The 15,414-nt window shown below is 44.0% G+C and overlaps 1 protein-coding gene across 1 annotated transcript in view; it reads left to right on the forward strand.

The window, feature by feature from the left end:
• Window positions 1-6,408: 6,408 nt before the first annotated feature.
• The window catches only part of LOC124008454 (zinc finger protein GLI2-like), a 90,358-nt gene continuing 81,352 nt past the window's right edge, over window positions 6,409-15,414 (forward strand). Inside the window, 1 exon segment of the mRNA XM_046319746.1 lies at window positions 6,409-6,931. The gene's annotated coding sequence lies outside the window, so the exon portion shown is untranslated.

Genomic DNA, 15,414 nt, shown 5'->3' on the forward strand with positions numbered 1-15,414 from the left:
CCAGGCTCTGATCAGGCCCTACACCCAAACAAGGGCACTGCGTTCATCCACCTCTGGCCTGCTCGCCTCCCTACCACTGAGGAAGTACAGTTCCCGCTCAGCCCAGTCAAAACTGTTCGCTGCTCTGGCCCCCCAATGGTGGAACAAACTCCCTCACGACGCCAGGACAGCGGAGTCAATCACCACCTTCCGGAGACACCTGAAACCCCACCTCTTTAAGGAATACCTAGGATAGGATATGTAATCCTTCTCACCCCCCCCTTTAAGATTTAGATGCACTATTGTAAAGTGACTGTTCCACTGGATGTCATAAGGTGAATGCACCAATTTGTAAGTCGCTCTGGATAAGAGCGTCTGCTAAATGACTTAAATGTTAAATGTTAAATGTTAAGCCCAGTACTGAGAGGAAGCCCAGTACTGAGAGGAAGCTCAGGCAGGTAGTAGGCTCCGGTAAATCCTGGCTGGCTGGTGGAACTGGATGATTCAGGTTGTCTGGCCGATCTAGAAGATCTTGGCAGACTGGCACTTCTGGCGGATCCAGGCAGACTGGTGACGCTGGACCGACTGGCGGCGCTGGGCAGACTGGCGGCGATGGGCAGACTGGTGGCACTGGGAAGACTGGCGGCGCTGGCGGCGCTGGGCAGACTGGCGGCGTTGGGCAGACTGGGAGCACTGGGCAGACTGGGAGCACTGGCGGCGCTGGGCAGACTGGGAGCACTGGGCAGACTGGGAGCACTGGCTGCGCTGGGCAGACTGGGAGCACTGGCCGCGCTGGGCAGACTGGGAGCACTGGCCGCGCTAGGCAGACTGGCGGCGCTGGGCAGACTGGGAGCACTGGCCACGCTGGGCAGACTGGGAGCACTGGCCGCGCTGGGCAGACTGGGAGCATTGGCGGTGCTGGGCAGACTGGGAGCACTGGGCAGACTGGGAGCACTGGTAGCGCTGGACAGACAGGAGACTCCGGCAGTGCAGGAGAGGAGAAAAGCTCTGGCTGCGCTAAACAGGCGGGAGACTCCAACAGCGCAGGAGAGGAGAAAAGCGCTGGCTGCGCTGAACAGGCGAGGCGCACTGGAGGCCTGGTGCGTGGTGCTGGAACTGGTGGTACTGGCTCGAGGACACGCACAGGAAGCCTGGTGCGGGGAGCTGCTACCGGAGGACTGGTGTGTAGAGGTGGCTCTGGATAGACCGGACCGTGCAGGCGCACTGGAGCTCTTGAGCACCGAGCCTGCCCAAGCTTACCTGGCTCGATGCCCACTCTAGCCCGGCCAATAGGAAGGGCTGGTATGTGCCGCACCTGGCTCTGCACCCGCACTGGAAACACCGTGCGCTCCATAGCATAACACGGTGCCTGCCCGGTCTCTCTAGCCCAACGGTGAGCACAGGGAATATGCGCAGGTCTCCTACCTGGCATAACTATTCTCCCTTCTAGACCCCCCCCCAAAAAAAATTTTGGGGCTGCTTTTCCGGCTTCCAACCGCGTCGCCGTGCTGCCTCCTCATACCTGCGCCTCTCTGCTTTATATGCGTCTATTTCATCCTTGGGACGGCGATATTCTCCCGGCTGCGCCCAGGGTCCTTTTCCGTCTAATTCCTCCTCCCATGTCCAAATCTCCAAGTGGTGCAGCCTCTCCCACTGCAACTGCTCTTCACGATTAACAGGGAGAGTAAGCTCAGGTCTGACTCCTGACTCAGGCACTCTCTCTCTGCGCTCTCCCCCGTTACTTTCGGTTTTCGCTCTGCGTCGCCGTGTTTTCCTTTTTGACTCCATTAGCCTGTAGCCCTCTTCGCACTGCTGAAGCGAATCCCGGGCGGGCTCCTGCACTCGCTCTGGGTCGGCCGCCCACCTGTCGGCCTTTTTTTCTTCCCACGACGTATACTCCATGCTTCTGCTGTCCATAACGTCCTCCTTTAGCTCCTGCCAGTTCACACGCTGCTCGGTCTGTGAGTGGGGATGGGTGTTTCTGTAAAGACGTTCGTCTGTTGTAAGAAGAGAGTCAGACCGAAATGCAGCGTGTAGGTTACTCATGACTTTAATGAATGAAAACGGTACATGAAATAACTGAAATACGAAAACAACAAACGAAACATGAAACTAATTACAGCCTATCTGGTGACTACTACACAGAGACAGGTACAAACACCCACAAAATACAACGCGAACTCAAGCTACCTAAATACGGTTCCCAATCAGAGACAACGACAAGCACCTGACTCTGATTGAGAATCGCCTCAGGCAGCCAAGCCTAACTAGACACACCCCTAATCAGCCGCGATCCCAAATATTACAAACCCCAATGCGAAACACAACATATAAACCCATGTCACACCCTGGCCTACCCAAACATATAACAAAAACACTAAATACAATGACCAAGGCGTGACAAACAAGCAATAATGGAAAAGTACTGGGTAAATGGACATGTACTGCTTTAGTTCTCAGGCTGAGAATTTCCTGCAGCTGCTGATAAGTCACGCGGAATCAAGGCCAAGATAGTTGAGTGAAAAACCACAGTCTAGACATGTTCTTCTCATCTTAGATACTTTGCATGTAATCCAATGCAACAACGTTAAGATATGATTGACGGTAGGTTGTATAAAGAGTGTTGTCTCCTGTTTCGCCACACAGATGTTTACTATCGACTACTGAGGTACTCTGTATGTGAATCTCTGTTTGCGATTGCATTTTATTACTAAAGAGTTTCATACCAAGGTTCCTGTGTTTGTGTCATCCATCTGGAAGACTGACTGTTAAAGGAAACTTACCCCCCCCCCCATGCAAAGGACCACCAAACACTAGACAGTGCATTCGGAAGGTATTCAGACCCCTTTTGACTTGTTCCATATTTTGTTACGTTACAGCCTTATTCTATAATGGATTCAATTGTTTTTTCTCCTCATCCATCTACATACAATTACCCATAATGACAAAGCAAAAACAGGTTTTTAGAGATTTTTGCTAATTTGTTGAAAACAAAAAACAGATATCACATTTACATAAGTATACAGACCCTTTACTCAGTACTTTATTGAAGCACATTTGACAGTGATTACAGCCTCGAGTCTTCTTGGGTATGACACTACAAGCTTGGCACACCTGTATTTGGGGAGTTTCTCCCATTCTTCTCTGCAGATCCTCTCAAGCTCTGTCAGGATGGATCGGGAGCGTTGCTGCACAGCTATTTTCACGTCCCTCCAGAGATGTTCGATCGGGTTCGAATCCGGGCTCTGGCTGGACCACTCAAGGACATTCAGAGACTTGTTCCCCGAAACCCCTCCTGCATTGTCTTGGCTGTGTGCTTAGGGTCATTGTCCTGTTGGAAGGTGTACCTTCGCCCCAGTCTGTATCCCAGTCCCTGCCACTGGAAAACACCCCCACAGCATGATACTACCACCACCATGCTTCACCGTAGGGATTATGCCAGGTTACCTCCAGACGTGACACTTGGCATTCAGGCCAAAGTGTTGAATCTTGGTTTCAACAGACCAGAGAATCTTGTTTCTTATGGTCTGAGAGTCCTGTAGGTGCCTTTTGGCAAACTCCAAGCGGGCTGTCATGTGCTTTTTATTGAGGAGTGGCTTCTGTCTGGCCAGTCTACCATAAAGGACTGATTGGTGGTGTGCTGCAGATATGGTTGTTCTTCTGGAAGGTTCTTCCACAGAGGAACTCTAGAGCTCTGTCAGAGTGACCATCGGGTTCTTGGTCCCCTTGGTCACCTCCCGATTGCTCAGTTTGGCCGGACGGCCAGCTCTAGGAAGAGTCTTGGTGGTTCCAAACTTCTTCCATTGAAGAATGATGGAGGCCAATATGTTCTTGGGTGTCCTTCAATGCTGCAGAAATGTTTCAGTACCCTTCCCCAGATGTCTGCCTCGACACAATCCTGTCTTGGAGTTCTTCAACCTCATGGCTTTGTTTTTGCTCTGACATGTACTGTCGACATCCACTGTCAACTGTGGGACATGTGTGTGCCTTTCCAAATCATGTCCAATCAATTGAAATGACCACAGGTGGACTCCAATCAAGTTGTAAAAACATCTCAAAGATGATCAATGGAAACCAATATCGAGTCTCATAGCAAAGGGTCTGAATATTTATATAAATAAGGTATTTATGTATTTTTTATACATATATGCATTTGTAAACATGTCTTAAAACTTGTTTTCACTTTGTCATTATGGGGTATTGTGTATAGATTGCTGAGGATTTTTTTTATTTAATCAATTTAAAAAATAAGGCTGTAACATAACAAAATGCGGAAAAAGTCATCAGGTTGGAATACTTTATGAAGGCACTGTATAATAATATATTCCATTTGGCTGGATGCTTTTATCCGAAGCGACTAACAGTAACAGGTGCATACATTTGAATAGCACCCACTTCTGGCATTGCAAGAGCCATGCTCTTCCAACTGAGCTACAGAGGAGCAGATACTGAAGCAGTTGTGACGGACTCAAACATGGAAATATGGTCACGAATATCTCAACAGGAGACTTACTGCCACGATGTGGTGTAATATGGAATAGCATGGTGGACGGCAGGAAATTAGAACGAAAACGGAACATTTTCCGAAAAAAAGACTGATTTCATCATGTTTCATTCACAAGAAAAAATTATGTATTTATTTATTATGCAGTGCTAGAAGGAAACCCTTTTGCTCACCATCCTCATTTTCAAATTGTTTTCTAATACACGCTAAAACACACAAAACAACGGACTTTGAAAACCCACAGCTGCACGCAACAATGGCTTCATTGGCTCTGTCGGTATACAGCAGGCGGTGGTGCTGATTTAGGACTGTGTGAGATCATATGAAAAAATCTCACAAGTATGATCTCACACAATAACTTCACTGTGCAACCACCAACCACAACCAAACTCTGACACCTCTTTGACTCTTCCTCCCAAGGCCTCTATCCCTCCTCTCTCTTGTTTTATTTTCTTCTGATGACAGGATGCTAAGATACTCATTAAAATTCCTGCCTTTACGATCTTCTGGCACGAGAACAAGGCGAATGTCACTTGGCACTTGTGAACAAACCTTTAAAAACAGGCATGTTTTTTGTTTGCTATGGCCTCCATGAGTCCTAAAATTTGCCATGTGCGTTGTAGAATGCACCGATCTCTACCATGATGGATGGGGTTACTTAGAATAAATTGTATTTGATTTCAAATGTTCTGCACTGTAAACCTGGAAGCTACGGGGGCCTTGTTGATAGCTCTCTAAATGTCTTTGTCCTTGCAAGTTATCCATTGCTCCACTAGATGTCGTTATTTTATATGAAATGACCATATTCAGCCTTGCTACTGGACTATTGGTTAAATACAACACAGTTATGTTCTATTGGTGTCTCACCACATACATTATTAATATATGAACATATTTTTAACGACTGAGTTATGAAGTAACAGACCGTAGGCCTACCTATATGCTTGTATTGAAACACTAACTGAATTTTAAACCGGAACTAGTCTGAATGGTTAGAAAGGAAAAGGGCCCGTGCTGTGCTGTCTGCAACAATCACGGCAATTACTGGAAGAGGACCTTTCAAAATGTGTCAATCACCACCAGGCCTGTACACAACAAATACAGTTCTGGCATGTAAATACAACGTTTCAATGGTCTAAGAAGCAATGGACATCATCCATTTTTTGTTGTTGTTAGATTCAATTCTAGAAATGAAATAAACCTATATTCTACAAATGTCCAAAATCATTAGTTCGATTGATTAATAACCGCGCAACGAAAAAAATCATCCAAACACAGGTGCTCTAGAGATTTGGGCTAGACAACATGCCGTGGATTGATATGATTGTCCAAATGAATACATTATTAATAAATTAGAGTAAGACTAAATACCTATAGCATACATTAGGGTAATTACCTTGTTATGGCAGATTTGGTTTCTTGGCTCCAATACACCAAATAGGCATTAATGATCATATTTGTTATAGTTTATGTAATTCATTTAATAAATCGTTAAATTGGGCTACACACGTTTCAGTGTCTGCACTTCAAGGTAATAAGAAGGGCTGGAATTCGGGTGGCAAGGACGTTGGTTGTTTATTATTGAGGATGAATAAATTGCATACATTTCAGCTCACAGAATGACTCCAGTTTATTCATTTATCTAAATGTAATGTTATTATTATGCAATTATTTCTTAATGTTAAGGCCTATCTACACATACCATATCCTACACGTACAAACTAGTCTAATATGTTTTAAATAAAACATCATAATTAAAACATGTATATTTCAATTGGCTGAGACAGTAACATCGTATAGGGAGCTTGGATACAGGTCAATCACCTAATATTAAACAATGGTGAAACGTTTACACAACTTTTCCCTAAACCTTGAGCCTTAGTTGGTTTGGCTAGACCGGCCCATCTGGTACAGCAAATGGAAACACTCACCAGAGAGCTAGAGCAGTACGAGAAGAGAGAGAGGAGTGAGAGAATGAGGGGGACCAGATTGAAAACATATCAGCCTGGCGTCTCAAAAGCACATTTCTGACGAAGAACGAACCACCCTCAAACCTTTCAGACCTCTTTAGGCTACAAAGTTCGATATCCTGCAATGTCTTGTTAGTAAGGGAGGATCGATTTCAAGAACTTGTTTCGTTATTCTCGGTGATGGATTGGATAAAAGTTGAGACGGCGCACATAAACTCTACGGTGAACTTTATGAGAAGTTGAGAAGAGGAATGTAGTTAGTCTTGATCGTGTTTAGGCTACTAGAATATACTTTATGGATTTCATCCTTGCATTGGAAGGAGTTTGTTACTTCTTGCTTTTTGACGGAGAAAGTTAGACCTAGCGGTAATCTTCGATAGCGTTGCTGAAACTTGTACAGAACTAGTGGACAAACAGAACGGAGGGAGGCGCACCGGGTCAGACTCGGACCATACCGACCACAGGCATCACCACTGAGGTAGGTGGACTGGACATGCATGTGATGATGAACTCTGGAAATCATCGTTCTTATTCATTATTAGAACATTATTCTTATTATGAATAGGCTAGTAAATCATTTTAGTGCACATCTGAAATTGTTACTTTGAATTGCCTAAAATAGTATTTAAACGTAACCTTTTAAAATAGCGGGGTTTTTTTATATTTAAAATATTGATTTTTTTTACTTTAAAAAATGTATTATATACCCATTGATTCTTGAAGAATATAACTTATAAATGCCTTATGAGTTTAGTTCAACTGTCGTACCCCATCATAACCCCAAATATAAGCTTGTTTTAGTCCAATATTTGTAAATGTAACAAACGCTGTAAAACCTCAAAACATGGTTAAAACTATCATTTCGATACCATGGAGGGCCAGTCCTTGCATCCATAGCTATGCATGAGTTTGAGAGTGGTTACATTTCTCCAGGCGCATCCCTCAGCTTTGTACCAAAACAGAGGCTGGATGTTCGCTTTGTTATTGTTTCAATTAAGGAGTCTAGGTTTAACTTGAGCTTTCGTGAGTTTAGGCTGCTTGAATGAAAGAGACCCTTCCTAAATCCCCTCAATCTGAAAGGTACCCAACTCGCAAAAAGTTACTGTGTTTGCTACTGAGAGTCATTAGCAGTCACACCCAATGCAGGAAAATGTACATTGCTGTGCATTTCAATGGCTGCAATTAATATGCATTGTTAATGTTTCCCTGGTCTGTTATCAATGTGTGAATAAATTACAATCAAAACATGAAAAAACATTTGAGTATGCATTTAATAGTCATCTTTATTTGAGAGAAAATAAGCTGGGTTCGTTGTTAGTAGAGATAAGCATTATAATCAAAATGTACGAAGATGAGTAATATCAAAAACATATTCTAAATAAATCAATACCTTCCTCTACTATGTTACCACTGTCTGTTTCCAAACAGAGTTGGTTCTGGCCTGGGACGTCTGTGTATTTTTATGTGAATGGCCCGTTGGTTGGTTTAGTTCATTTGCATTAGAAAAAAGTTTTAGTGCATTTTCTATTGTGCAGGATGAAGAGTTCCAGCAGTCAGGCTGCGAAGAGTTGAAAAGATTTAAAGAAATGATGGGCCTTTCACATTATTCAAAGGGGACTGAGGCTTGGGGCTGCGGTCATCAGCCTACCCCCACTTTCATCTCAGCCTCTCAAATGGCATCCTATCCAGCCCTGGTCAAAAGCAGTGCACTATATAGGGCAGTGCACTATATAGGGAATATGGTGTCATTTGGGACGTGGACACTCACCAAGCAGAGCCATTCTGCAGCCGTTTTCACACCGCTGGCCCACTCCACGAATGCCTTTATTGATTCTGCTAGCTTTTCTCTTCTCCAGAGAACACAGACAAAAAGAGAGGGACTTCCTGGTTTCTTAAGTGTTTGAAAAAGTGGAATAAAAGTTGAGTCTGGTATTCAGGAGAGAGAGAGAGGAGCAGGGGAGATGTCTGAATGAAAAGTGAGTCAAACTCCCCACTGAGAGGATTGAAAAGTATCTTATCCCCCATAAACAAGAACACAGCACCAATTAAGCTATCTGGCCTGGTCATTCAGGCAGGGGAAAGGAAATGCCACTGGCTGAACACTAGAAATAACAGGTTGGTTAAGGCTTAAACCATTGGCATTACCATGTAGCGAAATAAACTTTCCATTGGATGCTACCTTATTCTTATTTCTGCCTGTTTGAAAATATGAGACATTAGTATGAGATACCTACAGTATACACAGTTATCTTTAATTGTATTCACATTTTTAACGTTATCTGATGTCCAACTGTTAAGAAGTGTCCATAAACCCTTCCTTCCCTCTCTCAAATCAAATTATATTTGTCACATGCTTCGTAAACAACAGGTGTAGACTAACAATGGAATACTTATTCTCTCTCTCTCTCTTTCTCTCTCTTTCTCTCTCTTTCTCTCTTTCTCTCTCTCTCTCTCTCTCTCTTCCCACACAGAAAAGAGCAGTAATTGCTGCCATACCCTCCAGAAAACTAATATTTTTGTTTGTTCAGAGAGGCCCCTGACCACAGCAGTCTGCCCTGGAGGCTGTGCGTGTGTGCGTTCTGTGTGCACGCGTGCTATGGCTCTATCGACAAAGGCAGCATTAACTGTCTCTGTCCTAAGGGGACGACACTAGAACCACTAGAAAACAGTGGCTCACCTCACATATTTCTTATGGAATAGTCCTTATGGATTACATCATGTGAAGTGAGTACATTTTGTCAGGTTGCTTAGCTAGACGTTTTTCAGAGGAAAAACTATGACCGTAAAGTTTGAAACTGTCACTGTTAATACCATGAATTTTCACCTTCATGTAAACGGTATTCTACAGTTATCCAGCTTGGCTGTTTCTACAGCTTTGGCTCAGACAAAGGCGTGAACATTTTTGCACTATTCCTCTCAACATCACATCACATCTGGCTCAGGTCAAACCAAATGCTATCTTTGGAGGGAATTGGAATATTAATCAAACGTTGTTAATTCCATTGTTTAACTTCGCCTCCATCAACTATTTATCTGCTTGTTACACTACCTTGTCTAATATAAGTGTTGTTTAATTTGCAAATATGTTAGCAAAAAAAAGAGGCCAATATCCCAGCCAGCACATAACGTTCTGAGAACCATATGTTTGTTAGAGCTTGGTGAGAGTGTGGTTGTCCTACGGTTATTTTGCATACAACCTACCCACAAAGTTCTGGGAATGGTGCAGGATACCCAGCTAGCGCATAACATTCATGTTTCTTAGGTGTGAATTTCAGGACTTCAGCATAACCTTTCTTACACGTTTCCTCGTGGTTCTACTTAAGCAATGTTCTCAAATTGTTCCGAAAGCGTTCCTCTGCGGCAATTTGAGTAATTCAGCATAACATTTTCTATAGGTTTCGTCATGGTTCTATTTAAAGCCATGGTCTCAGAACATTTCATAAAACGTTCCATTAAAACCACAAGAAAACAGTATCATTCAAAGAACGTTGTAAGAATGTTGTTTAAAAACATATACTTTCCGTTCTCAGCGTAAACAAATCGCTCTCTATGCTCTATTTTGTTAAGTGTGTTCAGGGGTGTTGGCCACGCCCACTAATTGGCCACACCTGGTCCTAATAAGTGCTTTGTTTCTTTTGAAATGAGGTCTGTTTGAACAGACAAAAATGACCAGCTCTGTATGAGTTTTTTAAAAACACATGGCATGCAAGCTGAAGATTATAGTTTTGAATCCCCCTGAAATCTCCCACAATGAAAAAGAAACGTGTTTGCATGATTGCCTAAGCAAATGAATGATTGCCTAAGCAAATTCATTTCTGTCGGAGTTCAAAACTGTTAACTCAAGCTAGCAGTATTTTTAGGTCTTATTGAAACATGTTCTAAGAACATTAAATCATTATTCAAATAAACTATAATATTAGTTCTCTGAACATTAATACAACCTCAGAGGAAAACTTTCAGGGAACCACAGTAAAACGTTCTTACCTCCCTGCAATCTAAAAATGAACTTTCCCAGAACAGGCCATATTTTTACTTCCGTTCTCAGAACGTTTGAAATACTTTCCCTTTTACCAGTCAGGAAATGTATGGCTTCATTCCCAGAATCAATGGGAAACCTAAAATGTACGTTCCCACAACTTCCAAGGAATCAAATGTGCTAGCTGGGATGTATCTTGCATTATAAAGACCATCTTAACAATATATTACAATTGCAGCTTTAAGGGGCTCAGCTCAACCACTGTGTTTGAGGATATCTACAGGTCATATTTATTTCATTTCTTTTGATCAAACAAACAGTGAGTTGTGTTTTCTCTCTCAGCACTCCACAGGAGCAGGGTCTCTCTCTCTCTCTCAGCACTCCACAGGAGCAGGGTCAACGACACAGAGCTCAACTCCAGAATCAGTTTGGTCTCACAGCTAGACTGCCTCTATTATTCTCTCTTTCTCGCTCTCTCATCTTTGTTTTTGCATAATCTAGATTGTAATTGTTATTCATCAATCCCAACCAGTTGTGTCCCTCATACTAAGATACTGCATCATATGCAGAAAGATCTATTTTAACGCAAATGCAATTATACATGATGAAAACAGAGCTCCATTTCATGCAATGGCATCACAGATTACACACACATGACAAGACATTACACACAGACCAAGATACATCACACACGCATGCACGCTCGTAAGCAGACACACACACACACCAAGAGACATGAGAAATCAAAGGTCCGGACCAGAGGGCCACAGGGGACATGGGCCTCTCTCCTCCTCTGCTCCTCGTCCTCAATACTGTATTTAATGTAGTATGGCTCTGCTTTGATTCACCAGTTAATTAATTCCTGAAGGGACGCTATAGCCCTGACGATCTCTTCTGACTCTTTTTGACAGCAACAGTGTGTGTGTGTGTGTGTGTGTGCGTGATATCAGTAATAGAAATGTCCTCGTGCAGTGAAAAAAAGTAAACAGTATCAACAACACCAACCATTTCAAATGCAGCCCAAAACCAGTGACGGGTGCCAGGGAATCAGTGGACTTTGAATGGTGTCAGAGGGTAAGGGGTCGTTTTGATTTAGCTTAAAGAAGTGCCTTCATGATTTGGCCATGGCAAGGCAAGAAACTTGAGATGTGATAACTTATTTGTCAGCGCTGAATAGCTTCAAAGCAGGCAACCCAAATCCTGCCTGTAGGGGTTCTGTATTAGATCAGAGTTAAAATGCTGCCAAGCCACAGACTCCTTACTGACAGACTAGAGAACCCAGGACAGGGCTTGTCTTACATGTGGTATACACCCAGCCCATGTGTTATCCCTTAGCAATCAATCCCCTTTGCCTTCTTCCCCCCACAAGGCAGCACACTCAGCTCCCAGCTCCTACAATCAGGCGCAGGGTCAGGACATGGTTGGGGCTCTCCGTGGGCCCTCTGAGGCCTCACTCCTCCCTGTTGAAGGCAAGGACTGCATCCTAAAGGGTGACCTATTCCCTATTTAGTGCACTACTTTTGACCAGGGCCCATAGGGTAGTGCACTATATAGGGAGTAGGGTCCCACTTGGGACGCAGCCAAGGACTGACAGAGGCAGTAGTAGTCTTCATCCTGTGGGCCCTCATGCCTTCACATTGAGCAACAGAGCCTCGCTGGGGTCACTGGGCTTTCCACTGTGTCAGTGGCCATTAGTACCGCATGGCTTTAAGGTGAGCTGTGTGTGTTTCACTCTGTTATGCCGCTGTTTGGCAGCTGTGGCTGGTGGACTGGAGAGTGGTTACAGCCATGGCTTAAGGGTGTTTGAAGAGATCCCCCTGGCTGTGGTGCTTCCCTGTCATGGCGACAGCTTCCTCGGAGCAGGAGCTTACTGGTTGGTTAAGAGGTTAATGTTGTGCTAAATGGGGAGATCAGGGCGTTGCTGATCAGGGTGGCGTTTTGGGGATTAACAGTTACTCACCCTTTTAGAGCCTCAGCTGCCAACAGCAGAGATGACGGAAGGAGTCCAAACTGTGACTAAAACATGAGGTGTGTAACACAGTTTAACACACCATTTGGCATCCGGATAAAAAGGCATAGCGGTTAATAAATGCCCACATGCCATTTCACTGTTGATCAGGGATATGAAGGGCCAGGGTGTAACCCTCGTTGCTCTGGGCAATACACTTAGTGGAGCGAGTCCTGTTTGCTACTGTGAATCTCCTCTTTGCCTGAAGAGGCCTACATCTCTAGCAGACGAGAGAGGAGCAGGGTGACAGGCTAAATCCTCTAGTAGGTGATTTCTCCCCTGAAGTGGAGTTGTAAGCCCAATATCTGCCAGGACCTGAAGAGATCACCCACAGGATACTGCACTTACAGACAGGGGTTGGGTTCCTCTCTTCGTCTCGTCTCCTCTCTGCTTTGTCTGTCCACAACAAGCCATCCAACCAATCTTCAGAGAGAGAGAGAGAGAGAGAGAGAGAGAGAGAGAGAGAGAGAGAGAGAGAGAGAGAGAGAGAGAGAGAGAGAGAGAGAGAGAGAGAGAGAGAGAGAGAGAGACCCCTCAGTCTCACTTCCCTAATTGAAGTGAAATAATAATGATATGGATCGGGTGATAGTGAATAGCGTGCTTCAGTGTGGATTCCAAGGCTCCGGTCTGCTCTTATGCGGTAGTGGTGCGTGGGTAAAAATCACTGTGGACGCCAAGCCAGGATAATTGTGAAAATTGCGTTGTTTGCTCTATAACCTGCCTTGCCGCCGTGAAATATAGGCCGAGACTAAATTCAACCACACCTTTGTTTCGTCACAAAACCAGAGAGTAACCTCTGTCCTGTGTAGTCCACTAAGCATATTGCATGTAACAGACAGTTAGTTACATGACGTACAGCATGGTCAAGCAAGTTAATGTTTCTGACATTTTCGAGACCACTAAACAACGACTGATTTAGAACCACGGGGAGTTACCTCAAGTTGCAAAAAAAAACAGGATCTGCCTCCTCTATTCCAGCACCCTTACAACATCATCAAATCACCTCTGCTTAGTCTAGTACAGTGACATCTAAAAGATACCAAAAACGATTTCGTCCAATCAACGTAAGCTAAATATGATGTGGCTGTCCATGGTTCTGATATCTGTGTGTGTGTGTCTGCGTGCGTTTCTTGCAATTAGAAAAAACATGTTGACAGGCATCCTCTTTTTTATGTTGACGGAACGATCTATGACTCTGTCATAGAGTACACACTTTTATTTTTTGTTGTCCTAGGCTACCTGGCTAAAATACATGCTCACTAGCCTAACTCCCTTTTTATGGGCAACGTTAGCTAGTTAATGTTAGCCTTCTACATCTAGCTACATATTGAACTTCCATTCTCTCAGGCCAGGGCCACAATCTATGACTTTATGCTTGGATCAGAATCACTGTTAATATCATTGGCCAGTATGGAGAATTAAGTAAAACCACAAGTCCAAATCCCTATCTCCAGACATACATAATTTAGAAAAGGGCCAATTTTAGCTAGCTAGCTAGCCACCGGACAACAACACAACGAGATGCTACAATTCAAGTTGATTCTGTCAATGATGTATTGCTTTCGATGTGATGTGATTGGAGTGAAGCCAAATCCAAACTGGCTTCCCTTGACCCTTTTTTTGGTGAGCCAGGACCATTCACAGTTCAGCTCACTCAGCTCACTCAATTTAGCTCAAAGCCAAATTCTTGCTGGCTATTCCTTGCATTCAATGCTATGGGCAGCAGCAATGTCATACTCTTTTTGCCCAGACAGCATCATATAGATGGGCTAAACATACAGAGACAGAGGGGCGCTGTTTCTCTCACTCGGATGCTTTCTCCGGTGAGATACATTCAGCCTATTGCATATTGAAGGAACATTATGAAACACAGAGAGACGAACGAATGTTTTCATGGTAAATGTTTTAGGGATGCCCGGCTTCCCTTGGCATCCATGAATACACGCCACTGCTCTTGTGTCAACGATAGCCCTTGTTGTGATGAAACGTTTCTAGGCTAGAGACTCGTCCAGTGACTAATACACTCCGAGGAGTGTGTTCTCAGGAGACCCTTGGTGGGCCTTTTGAGAGGGAAGTGATTCACCTATTCAAATTGTTAGGCACAACAACCTTGTTTAACTTGACATTTTCTGCATACATAACAGTACTCCGAATGGTAAAGATTCTTCGTATTCAAAAGCCACACCACAAGTGATCTCCCTACTTGTGCTTATAGGTCATAAGCAGTATGTGGGCTGCTTTTACGTGACTACAATTTTTCAGAAGGGGGGGGGGACACGTAACCATAAATTCCAGAAAGTGCCTGACGTCCGGGCTTCAGTCCCTTCAGAGAGAGGCTCGGTAGCGGTCCTGACTCTGCTCTGTGATTTTACTGCACTGCTGTGACCTTTCAGTGTTCAGTCACAGTCATTTGTTTGGCCGACAGCTCGCGGTATAATAACTAAGCGTGGTGATGGTTTGTGGGAAGCTGTAAGTAATACTCTGTGACGTGCCAAACTGCATTCTGCTCCCGGTAAAGCAGGAGACCAGCACCTGGAATGCAGAGACGTACATTTTTCCCAGACACTGGGAATACCCTTCTCTCTCACGGCCATTTTGAATCCTAGGACATTTCTTACAAGAATAACAAATGTATGTCAGAGTAACTCAGAACTACACCCAGATATTTTTGTTGCTCAGAATTAACCATATGATTCCATACTTTTTCTCCAAGTTTCTTTTTCATACAACTATGTCTCACGGTCTAACGATCATGGCTAATGTTTAGTTCATTTCTGCCCTTGGAATTAAGAGGATTAGATCAACAAGAGGAAAGTCTCCATTGGTTTAGCTATGAGTGGTTAAAGCTGGCCTTGCATGTTTAAGCTGTGTTTTCTCCACTTGAGTTTGCACACAGGAAGTGGACTGGACAGTGGGTTAACTGGATAACTGTACTCAATCACTTCTCAGTCTCATAGGGATGAGGAACATCTTTGCA

Source organism: Oncorhynchus gorbuscha, linkage group LG21 (assembly GCF_021184085.1).
Source record: "Oncorhynchus gorbuscha isolate QuinsamMale2020 ecotype Even-year linkage group LG21, OgorEven_v1.0, whole genome shotgun sequence".
NCBI lineage: Eukaryota > Metazoa > Chordata > Actinopteri > Salmoniformes > Salmonidae > Oncorhynchus > Oncorhynchus gorbuscha.